Genomic DNA, 12,687 nt, shown 5'->3' on the forward strand with positions numbered 1-12,687 from the left:
CAGATAGGAGCCATCAGGCGGACTACGAGGATCTCACAAGGCTCGTTTACGAGTCCTTGAGGGCATTCACAAAAAGAGTTGCCACTTTGGAGGAAAATTTGCGGCGTCTTCAGGAGGGGGCAGTGTTGACGTCGCAAATGAGTCCGAAGCATCACTATTTGATATCGTTACTCCCCGTGATGGAACAGTTCACACCCGACCAACTGTTTGAGGCCAGAAGACAAGTGGACTGCGTCTTGTGGCAAGTGCAACACCGCCCCACATCCCTTCCCCTGCCCCAGCCCTATCCCCCGAACCAGCCCTATCCCCCATCACACACCTATCCCCATCCCACACCTATCCTCCTCCCAGCCACCCCATCCCTCTTCCCAACCTCCCCATCCCACTCTACATGCCCCTTCCCAGCCACCCCACTTCCCATACCCCCGAGCTATTTTCTTACCACTTTTCTCCCTCTCCTCCTCATTAATATCCTCCTTCTTTCACCACTCCCTCTACCCTAGCTCAGAAAACTCCTTCTCCTGCCCAATCCTCAACTTTAAATACTCCCTCTGTTGCACTTCCCTCAACATGCACTTATTTGTCCACAGTGACAGAAGAAGAACAGGACAGAGGGGTCCAAAACCGTGCACTGCCCTCCACTCTTCTAGTTCCCCTAGGCCTTTTTAGAGGCAACTTTAAATAAGTTGTAAAAAATTATGTTTTTGTATATATTTATTTTCTTAAAAATGTTATTTATTCCTAATAAATTGTATTAGTTTTTAAAAATGTATTTGTTTTTTGTTTAAAGGGTTATTTAAGTTGTAGAACCAAAATGGGTTCTTTTGGAACCTTTAAACTTTCCCGACACTGGCGGAGTGAAACAAGTATTTTTCGCACCTCCAGCGCGGGGAGAGTATGTTGACATGCAGTAATGTGTAGAATAGAGGCCTGACATAATCTCCCAGCGCTGGCAGAGCAACACAAGTATTTGTCACTCCTCCAGCATGAGGAGAGTATGTTGACAAGCAGTAGTGTGTAGAATAGAGGGCTGATATAATCTCCCAGCGCTGGCAAAGCGACACAAGCATTTGTGTCCTGCCAGTCCACTCTTCCTGCATCGGAGCAGAAATATTCAGCAAAGGAGTCAAATTGTCTATTGTATAGCCTTTGCCCCATGTCAGAATTTATGAAGACCATGGAATCATTGGTTCGGCCATAAGCCCCAACATCGATTGCCACAAAACGGTACTGGGCATCAACTATGGCCATTAATATAATTGAAAAATCTTATTTTTTAGTTAAAGAACTCAGAACCAGTGCCTTGGGGCTTGATAATACGTATATGTTTACCGTCTACTGCCCCAAGACAGTTTGGAAACTGGCACACCTCCCAAAAATTTTCTGAAATTTTGATCCACTGTTGCCTATTTGGATGTGGGATAAATCCTGCATGCAACTGCTCCCACAAAGCACGGTACATATCCTTAAAGGGGTTGTCCAAGTTCAGTGATTATTAGTAAATAGGTTGCTTTTCACTAACAGCATACATATATGTGGGTTCTACCTTTATTTCTTTATTCTGATGCCCACATTCCTTAGACTGGATTTGCGGGCCGGAAGTGTTATTTTTTGTTCAGTTGATGACATACCGGCCTCCTTACTGGTGTGCTAAGCCTAGTCTTCTGCTTGGCAAAGAACCCGGTGGCGTCACCGGCACAGATTGGCGCAGATTGGCGCAGATTGGCGTTCTGGAGTGCTCAAGTGCACAGATTGGTGTTTTGTAGGAGGGAACTGGCATCGCTAGAGAACGCCCCTCTGCGCCAGTTACGTCACCGGGCACAGAGGGGCGTTATTCTGGGCTAAAGGAGGTTGATTTGGAGGCCGGGAAGGCTGCTGTTTAGCATAGTGCACGCCTCTCATCTGCATGTACACTCAATGGGGCCGCATGGATTCTGCATATTCAAGTGCTGTAGGCACGCCTCCCATGTCCTGTAGGCACGCCTCCCATGGTTGGAATTGAGATGTAAATCTACAGAGCTGCACTGCCTTGCGGGACCCATAAGGCAGTGCGGCAGGAAATGACATAGAGGGAGCGCTGATCCCTAATGTAAACAATACCGAGCGCAGCCTCGGGGACCCGGAGGAGTAAAAAAAAAAAATGGGAACCTTCAGGGGGACCTTACAGATACATTAAATGGTGAATACTAATGTTAGTTAAAAAGACTGTGATCCCGGACAACCCCTTTAACAATCAAGGAAACTTCCGAGACGAAACTGATAATGGAGGGACATCAAACTTTCTCCTGTTGCCAGAAATCTATCAGAAGAAAATAAAAAAAAATTGTAAATAAGCATTTGAGCAATGAGCAAATATGTAAAAAAAATGCACAAAAAAAAAACAATACAAGCTATATTATTTGGATGGCCTTGTTTGGGACCTTAAACTGGACATACCACCTTTAAATGCTCAAATGCTTTCTTTTGTTCTGTGGTCATTTTCACAGGGCAAAGGATATTTTTGGGAAATACAGTGATGGAATGGGCTCTCCATGGAGAACGATAGGCATATGGTTCTGGCTAGCATTGCTCACAGTGCTGTCAACGTCTCTAATAGTCGTGATAGGGGTAAATCCTGACTAATGGAGCCGGTGAAGACACAGTGAACAATACTAATGCAGAGCCTCCAAAGCCCTTGGCCTGCACAATCAAGAGCTGCGCTAGGTAGAGTACAGTATCAAAAAAAGAAAATTTTTGTACCAGGGGTATGGAAATATGTCAAGTTTCAGCTTTGAACCCGCAAAAAATTATACAAAAATAACAGTTAACCCCTTTCACGACCGCAATCCGTTTATATACGTGGTAGCTGCACATACCCCGTGCAGCTACCACGTGTATAGACGTCATGGCAGCTCTTTAATCCAAGCGCTGCAAAGCGCTTGGATTAAAGCTTTTGCCCGAGCCTTGCTGCTGTCACGGACAGCATACAGTTCAGTAATGCCAGCAAGGGACCAATCAGAGTGGCCTCTTGCCAGCAATCAATCCGATTGGTTAGTCTGTGCAGACTAACCAATCGGATCGCGTCAGTGTTAAAATGCCAGTTTCAGGCTCTGATCTGCGCTCTGCAGATCAGAGCCTGAAATCAGATAGTGTCCTCACCCCCCCCCGATATGTGCCCCTCCAAGCCCCGATCTGTGCCCCTCCAAGCCGGCCTTGTGTCCGCCTGCCACCTGCACCTGAAGCTCTCTCCACAGATTCAATCAGCCTGCCCAGTGCCCGATACGGTCCGCCCCCTCCCCGCCCCATACATTCCTCCTGCCCCACCTCCCTCAATGTTAGCCATGACACCCCCCCTCCCCTTCCAGCGCTGCCCCAATGCGGTTCGGTCCCCCTGCTTTGTGTGAAGGCGGTGGCTCCATTCCTGAGCCGCCGCCATCAGCAGAGTGTCAGCTCTATGCTGACACTCTGCTGTAACCCCATAGATGCCGCGGCAGCGGCATCCATGGGGTTAATAGAGACAAGGGGCTCCCTCTCTCCACCATCCGCTGTTGCCTCCTACAGGGCATCTGATTGTATTATACTTTGCAATGCAAAAGCATAGCAAAGTATAGTACAGCCATCAGCCCCACTGGATCTTCAAGATCCAAGAGGAACTTGATAGAAAAAAGAAATGTGGAAAAAAAAATGTAAAATTAAAAAAATTGCCTTTTCCTATAAAAAATGAAAAAAAAAAAAAATACACATATTAGGTATCACCGCGTCCGTAACGACCGTCTCTATAAATATATCACATGATAGACCATGTCTGATAAACACCATAAAATAATTTAAAAAAACAGTGTAAAAAAAGCCATTTTTGTCACCTTACATCACAAAAAGTGCAACAGCAAGCGATCAAAAAGGCTTATGACCTCCAAAATAGTACCAATCAAACCGTCATCTTCATCTCGCAAAAAATTATACCCTATTTAAGACAATCGCCCAAAAAATAAAAAAGCTATGGCTCTCAGACTATGGAGACACTAAAACATCATTTTTTTGGTTCAGAAATGCTATTATTGTGTAAAACTTAAATAAATAAGAAAAAGTATACATATTAGGTATTGCCACATCCGTAACGATCTGCTCTATAAAACTGTGACACGACCTAACCCCTCAGATAAACGCTGTAAAAATAAATAAATAAAAACTGTTCCAAAAATTGTACCAATAAAAACACACTCTTTCAGCAAAAAACGAGCCCCTGCACAAGACGATCGGCAGAAAAATAAAAAACATATGGCGTTCAGAAAATGGACACACAAAAACATTATTTATTTTTCAAAATTGCTTTATTATGTAAAACTGAAACAAACAAACAAAGAAAGTAGACATATTTGATATCATTGCGTCCATAACAACCTGCTCTATAAAAATAGCACATGATCTACCCTGTCAGATGAATCTTGTAAAAAAAAAAAACTGTGCCAAAACTACAATTTTTCAGTTACCTTGCTTCACAAAAATCTTAATATATAAATAATCTTAATATATAAATAAAAAGCAAATAAAAATCATATGTACCCCAAAATAGTACCAATAAAAATGGCACCCTATCCTCTAGTTTCCAAAATAGGGTCACTTTTTGGGAGTTTCTACTGTAAGGCTGCATCGGGGGGGCTTTAAATGAGAGATGACATCTAAAACTAGTTTAGCAAAATCTGCCTTCCAAAAACCATACAGCGTTCCTTTCCTTCTGCGCCCTGCCGTGCGCCCTTACATCATTTTACGACCACATGTGGGGTGTTTCTGTAAACCGCAGAATCTGGGTAATAAATGTTGAGTTTTGTTTGGCTGTTAAGCCTCAATGTGTTAAAGAAAAAAATATAATAAAATGGAAAATCTGCCCAAAAAGTGAAATTTAGAAATTTAATCTCCATTTTCCTTTAATTCTTGTGGAACACCTAAAGGGTTAAAAAAGTTTGTAAAATCAGTTTTGAGTAACTTGAGGGGTGTAGTTTCTACAATGGGGTCATTTATGGGGGGTTTCCACTATGTAAGCCCCACAAAGTGACTTCAGACCTGAACTGGTCCTTAAAAGTGGGTTTTGGAAATTTTCTTAAAAATTGCTTCTAAACTTCTAAGCCTTCTAACGTCCTAAAAAAATATAATGACATTTCCAAAATTATGCCAACATAAAGTAGACATATGGGAAATGTTAAGTAATAAATATTTTATTAGGTATGACTTTCTGTTTTAGAAGCAGAGAAATTGAAATTTTGAAAATTGTGAATTTTTCTATTTTGTTTTATAAATTTGGGATTTTTTCATAAATAAAGGTGAAATATATTGACTCAAATTTATGACTATCATGAAGTACAATATGTCACGAGAAAAAAATCTCAGAATGGCTTGGATAAATAAAAGTGTTCCAAAGCTATTACCACATAAAGTGACGCATGTCCAGATAATTCCACAGTTTGGGAAACAGAACTTCAAATGCTCCTCTTCTCATTCTGGCAGAAGTAATGGGATGCACCCAATAGCGACGGCGCCGTCTGGCTCAAAGAAGTCTTCTCCAGCGGGAAACAAGTATTAGAACCTGAAATCCAAAGCGAATGTGGTCCTGCATCATCTTTGCTATCTTCTGAGGCAGCATCTGAGGGGTATGTGACCTTCGTTTGTCTTTTATAGCCACTGTACAATTTGCATGTGAAATTGGTTCTTTTGATGTTTGAAAATTTAAATACCGGGTCCGTTATTCCATCTGAAACCGGATGATAACGGATGAGATTAATCCGTTATTTCACCGGATCCGGTAAAAAAGATCTTTGTTTACATGCGGTTTGCCCACAATGGAATAACAGATCGGGGGGAGGGGGGTAAAAAACTATCCGTTTGCATGCGGTTTGATGGATCCGGCAGACTTTTCCGGCAACAGAACTGCCTGCCTGAATCCAACAACGCTAGTGTGAAAGTACCCTAAACGTTAACACATAGATAACTGAATATCCATCTTATCTCCCCAAATAAAAAGATGAGCAATTAAAATCCAAGGGCCAGTCTTTATTTCTTCTGACATTTGCCATCAGGGAAAAGTCAGGAGTTTCCCCATACACAATAGATAGTTGGCCAAGCCCTGAAGTTTTTCTTATATGGATGGTTAGCTTAAGAAGTAAATATATATTTGTAGAATTCATATGCCATCTTCAAAATCTCCTGGCATCTTAATATGTTTGATATTAATATCCTCCTGCAAAATAAAGCAAATCAATCTAAGAGAACAAAATCAAGAACTTTTGACAGCATTCTCACTAGCCCAAAAAATATCAAAGTAGGCAAATATTGTTTACAAAGAATGACCTGTATCTCTAGTCATTTGTTCCTATAATCAGCAATTTACAAAACTTAGATATAATGCAACATGGCAGCAAGTAAAAAATTCCATTACAAGAAGTCAACATGTACGCAAAAAGTATACAAATGCATCACAATACCCTTGTTGTCCCAATAAATATTTAATTTCCAGCAGAGGTCAGCTGGAGATGTGATGAAGAAGAAAAGGGATGTTTGCAAATCAGAGTGCTTCCATATTGTGTTTTGCATTTTCTACTTTACAACTTTAATTGTAAGCTTACAAATCACTTCTGCTTGCTTTACAATTGGTGACACATTGCAGATTCACGAATCATTCTGCAAATATGAAATTATCAGGATGCATGTTTTCCACAAGACCATTGATTCACATTATTTTTTGTGACTGAGATAAATGCAGAGATCCATTATTGTAAATGCATTTCAGAAGCTCTGTACCATTATGGAGACTGGTTGTGAGAGTAATTGAGAATGACAGGCAGTGGTTAATTTTTTCATACTAGTGAATTTCAACTTAAAAGGAGAATTAACATTTAAATAGTTATGGACGAACATCGGCCTGGACAATTTGCAAACGCGATCGCGGGAATGCGATCAAATGTTCGCGAACCGCAAGTTTGTGGCGGGCCCCATTTATTTTAATGGCAGGTGAACCTGAAAAACCTTCAGGTCATATTTGCAGCCACCAAATACTTACTAGATGTGCACAAATAGTCCCACAACATGGACAGGGGCATACTAGAGGGGGATCAATGACAAAAAGTCCCACAAAAAATATGTATTTTAATCATAAGCCATTTTTACGCGTCTTAAAGGGAAATTCTCAAAAATGTGCCCTGCTGGAGCCTAGAAGGATTTTATTTTAGGCCACGGGAGTACGGGCCCTAAAAATTAGGCATTCATCTGACATAAAAGAAATTGTAATTATGTGGCTCGAGGTACATTATGCGGTCACTGAATAATAATTTTACTGTAGCCCACTGGAGTACAGGCCCAAAACATTAGGCATTCACCGGGTAGAAAAGATCAAGTGATTATGTGGCTGGAGGTATATTAGACGGTCATTGGATATCAATTTTCCTGCAGGTCAGTGGAGTACAGACCCCAAACATTAGGCATTCACTGGACAGAAAAGGCCTTTTATGCCGCTGTACTTACCTAAGACAAGGACCATTATTTGTTCTGTATTGTGGCGGATATGTGTGGGCTGGCATAAGGAAATTCAATTAAACGTGGTCGTCACAGGTGTTTTTCTCTGAGATCCATGCCTCATTTATTTTTAGAAATATGAGGTAGTCCACACTGTTGTAAGCTAGGCGAGTGCGCCTATCGGTCACAATCCCCCCTGCTGCGCTGAACGTTCTTTCGGACAGGGCACTCGACGATGGGCAAGCCAAGAGTTCCATGGCAAATTGTGCCAGCTCTGGCCACAGGTCAAGCCTGCACACCCAGTAGTCCAGGGGTTCCTCGCTTTCGAGAGCGTCCACATTGGCCGTTAACCCGATGTAGTCGGACACCTGTCGGTTTTGGCGTTCCATGAGGCTGGATCCACCGAGGGGCGGCTGTCGATGGGTTGGCTGCAAGAATGATCTCATATCCAAAGTGACTAACACATCTTCAAACCGCCCTCTTCTTGCATGCGCGGTAGGATTGGTACCCGCAGCTGTTTCTCTGTGGGTGGAAATTCCTTTGCCAGCGCCTGCAGCAGCAGAATGCAGCATCTCTCGCAGCAAGGCCTGGAAATGCTACATTCTGACAGACCTGTGTGATGCTGGAAACATGTCCGCCATTTTGTGTTTGTACCAGGGGTCTAAGTACGTTGCCACCCAGTACTGGTCCTTGCCTTTAATGCCTTTTATAGGGGGTCTCTCTTCAAACACTGGAGCATGAAGGCCCCTATTTGCACTAAATTGAAAGTGGTAGAGCGCCTTGGCTCCTGCTCATCGCCCAAGAGAATGTCGTCCTCAGTCTCCTCCCCCCATCCACAGACAACACCAGGGATCCCCAAAAAGTTTAAAACCTGCTCTTCATACTCCTCCTCCCCGCAGGCACCATCCTCCTCTAACTCCTCTTCAGACTCCTGCTGACTTGTCTCAGATGGAGTAGCCCCCCCGGGAATTCATTCAGCATTGCAACTTCCTCATCTTCCAGCTCCTGCTCCTCGACGGCTTGATCAATGACACAACGCAATTCACTATCCAGAAAGAAGGCGTAAGGTACGATGTCACTGATGGCGCCCTGGCTGCAACTGACTAGTTTGGTGGTTTCATCAAATGGCCGCAGAAGTCTGCATGCATCGCACATGAGCGTTGGGCTTACTGCGACTTATGCGTTGACAGCACAGGCTGCAGATGGCAACACTATTATCAGCAGCTGACATGTTAAAAAAAATTGCACCCCTCAATCAGTATTTGGTGGACAAAGGTATATAGCAATAGCAGCCCTCAATCAATATTTAGTGGAAGAAGTTATATGGCACCCCTCAATCAGTAATTGGCGGAAAAAGGTGTATTGCACCAACCGGTATTTGGTGGAAGAAGGTATATAGCAATAGCACCCCTTAATCAGTATTTAGTGGAGGAAGGTATATGGCACCCCTCAATCAGTATTTGGCAGAAACAGGTATATAGCACCCCTCAATCAGTATTTGGCGGAAACAGGTATATGGCACCCCTCAATTAGTATTTTGTGGAAGCAGGTGTATTGCCACCCTCAATCAGTATTTGGTGGAAGAAGGCATATAGCAATAGCACCCCTCAATTAGTATTTAGTTGAAGAAGGTATATGGCACCCCTCAATCAGTATTTGTCGGAAACTGGTATTTAGCACCCCTCAATCAGTACTTGGTGGAAACAGGTAATATAGCACCCCTTAATCAGGATTTTGTGGAAGAAGGTATATGGCACCCCTCAATCAGTATTTTTCGGAAACAGGTATGTAGCACCCCTCAATCGGTATTTGGCGGAAACAGGAATATGGCACCCCTCAATCAGTTTTTGGTGGAAGAAGGTATATAGAAATTGCACCCCTCAATCAGTATTTAGTGGAAGAAGGTATATGACACCCATCAATCAGTATTTGGCGGAAAATGGTGTATTGCACCCCTCAATCAGTATTTTGTGGAAGAAGGTATATATCAATAGCACCCCTCAATCAGTATTTTGTGGAAGAAGGTGTATGGTACCCCTCAATCAGTATTTGGCGGAAACAGGTATATAGCAACGCTCAATCAGTATTTGGTGGAAACAAGTATATGGCACCCCTCAATCAGTATTTGGTGGAAACAAGTATATAGCACCCCTCAATCAGTATTTGGTGGAAGAAGGTATATAGCAATTGCACCCCTCAATCAGTATTTTGCGGAAACAGGTATGCAGCAACGCTCAATCAGTAATTGGCGGAAACAGGTATATGGCACCCCTCAATCAGTATTTGGTGGAAAAAGGTATATAGCAATAGCACCCCTCAATCAGTATTTTGTGGAAGAAGACATATAGCACCCCTCAATTAGTATTTGTTGGAAACTGGGATTTAGCACCACTCAATCAGTATTTGTCAGAAACAGGCATATAGCACCCCTTAATCAGGATTTTGTGGAAGAAGGTATATCGCAGTCCTCAACCAGTTTTTTGGGGGCCAACAGGTATATCACACCCGTTGCAATTAGTTACTCCAATAGAGTTTGTCCATCTATCTAGCTGCGGTATCGCAGCAGAACTGCACACAACCTGATGCACAATACAAATACACAATAATATAATTTCTATGTTAGAAAGTATATTATAAGTATATCACACCCCTCTATATCACACCCCTCTATATCACACATATACCAGTCCTTAAAAGGACTTTTTTGGCCCTATTAGCTAGCGTTTGGTGTGCCTAACGGTCCCTGCTCCACAAAGTAACCTCTCCCTACACTGGCAAAACACATAATGTAAAATGCCAGCCAGATCGGGTTCTATTATAGGGTTGGGGGCGTGCCCATGTGCTGAAACATCTTAATTGGCTGTCCTGTCCCACCTGATGGATGCGACCTGGGTAAAAGTTCGGGCGCAGGCGCTCTCTCGGCCGCTCCATCCTCAGTGCGCCTGCGCCGATGACGTCACATCTACACCCGGCGCAGGCGCATTGAGGATGGAGCGGCCGCCTCTCAGTGCGCCTGCGCCGATTAAAGACAGGTACGGCGCAGGCGCGATATTTTGAATTCAAACAGGGCCAGCAGAGAACGATTCCGTTCCCTGGCCCTGTCAATCACACAGCGGAGGGGGCGTCATTAGGAGCGGAGGATACGGCTGCTACCAGGAAGTAGCCGCCCTACTTGCTGGTAGCAAGGTAATTTACATATTATAAAAATAGCTTTTTAACTAAATCTACTGAATCAAAATGAATATTTAGCTTTTGTATAGGGAGCTCGCAGTGTAGGGATTATTATTAACTAAAAAAAAAAAAACGGTTTAGTGGACTGACAGAAGCCCTTTAATAGTACAGGCATTTTCGCATGTGGCGATGCCCATAATGTTATTTTCTTTTTTGTTTATTTTGGGGAAAGTGGGGTGATTTTACTTTCTATGTTTTTTTATAATTTCAAAAAAATTGTATTACTTTTTGTTCATCATCATGCAACTTATACAGAATAATGGAAATTGCTCCATTATTCTGTATAGAAATCACTATATCACAGTTCAGTGCTGCCATCTAGTGGCCTGGGATATACTAACAATGAGCCTGGAAGCCTAGTACAGGCTGGGCTCATTTTTAGAACAGGGTGCTTTCCCCGAAATCTCCGCTCAGGGAAAGCGCACCTGAAGTGAAATCCCGTGCTTCTGTGTTCTTCATATCTCTCTCTCTCATACCCAGTACCCCGCTACCCGTGTTGCTTCTGAAGCCCACATGGCTGCCACTGCATCTCCCTGTCGCGCGGATGGAAACATCCAGCATCAGGGGGGCAGCCAATGGTATTTGGTTATGAGGACGAGCCTCCCTAGCATCACGGGTGACACTAGGGAGGCTCATCCCCGTCACTGCCTGCAGTTTTCATCCGCTGCGACAGGGAGATGCAGTGGCGGCCAAATGGGCTTCAGAAGCGACATGGATGCTGGGGAGCCAGGTAAGTACACTGTATGTAAGGAGCCTGGGCATCTGGGGGGGCATTTCAGGGGTCGGATAACCCCTTTAACCCCTTCCCGACCGGAATCTGTATATATACACGTGATAGCTGCACATACCCCGTGCAGCTACCACGTATATATACGTTCTGGCAGCTCTTTAATCCAAGCGCTGCAAAGCGCTTGGATTAAAGCTTCTGCCCCTGCCCTGTATGCTGTCACGGACAGCTTACAGTGCAGTAATGCCGGCAAGGGACCAATCAGAGTGGTCCCTTGCCGGCAATCGATCCGATTGGTTAGTCTGTGCAGACTAACCAATAAGATCGCGGCAGTGTTAAAATGCCGGTTTCAGGCTCTGATCTGCGCTCTGCAGATAAGAGCCTGAAATCAGTGTCCTCTCGTGCCCCCCCCCGATTCATGCAGCCCCCATCTGTGCAGTGCCCCCCGCCCCCGATCTGTGCAGACACCCCCCCCCCGATCTGTGCAGCCCCCATCTGTGCCCCCTCCATCTGTTCCCCATCTTTCACAGTGCTGCCCCCTCCTTGAGTCCGCCCCCTGCTGGCGTGACACCCTCCCTCCCCCCCCTTCCAGCGCGGCCCCCCGTCTGCCCCCCTGCTGTGTTTGATGGCGGCAGGCCAATTCCTGAGCCACCGCCCTCATCAGAGTGTCAGCTCTATGCTGACACTCTGCTGTAAGTTCTGTAACCCCATAGATGCCGCGGCAGCGGCATCCATGGGTTAATAGAGGGAGGGGGCTCCCTCTCTCCACCATCGGGGCTGCTGCGCTGTCATGGCAGCCCCGATGGTTGCCATGGCAACCGGACGCTTTGCAAAAGTGTCCGCTGTTGCCACCTACAGGGCATCTGAATGTATTACACTTTGCAATGCAAGAGCATTGCAAAGTATAGTACAGCCCCACTGGATCTTCAAGATCCAAGAGGGACTGGATAAAAAAAAAATTAAAAAAATGAATAAAAGTAAAAATAAATAAATAAAAATGTAAAATTAAAAAAATAAATTGCCTTTTCCTATAAAAAATGAAAAATAAAAAAACTACACATATTAGGTATCACCGCGTCCGTAATGACTATCTCTATAAAGATATCACATGATAGACCCCTGTCCGATAAACACCATAAAAAAAAAATAATGTGTAATAAAAAAGCCATTTTTGTCACCTTACATCACAAAAAGTGCAACAGCAAGCGATCAAACAGGGGTATGACCCCCAACATAGTACCAATCAA

Source organism: Bufo gargarizans, chromosome 4, assembly GCF_014858855.1.
Source record: "Bufo gargarizans isolate SCDJY-AF-19 chromosome 4, ASM1485885v1, whole genome shotgun sequence".
Taxonomy (NCBI): domain Eukaryota; kingdom Metazoa; phylum Chordata; class Amphibia; order Anura; family Bufonidae; genus Bufo; species Bufo gargarizans.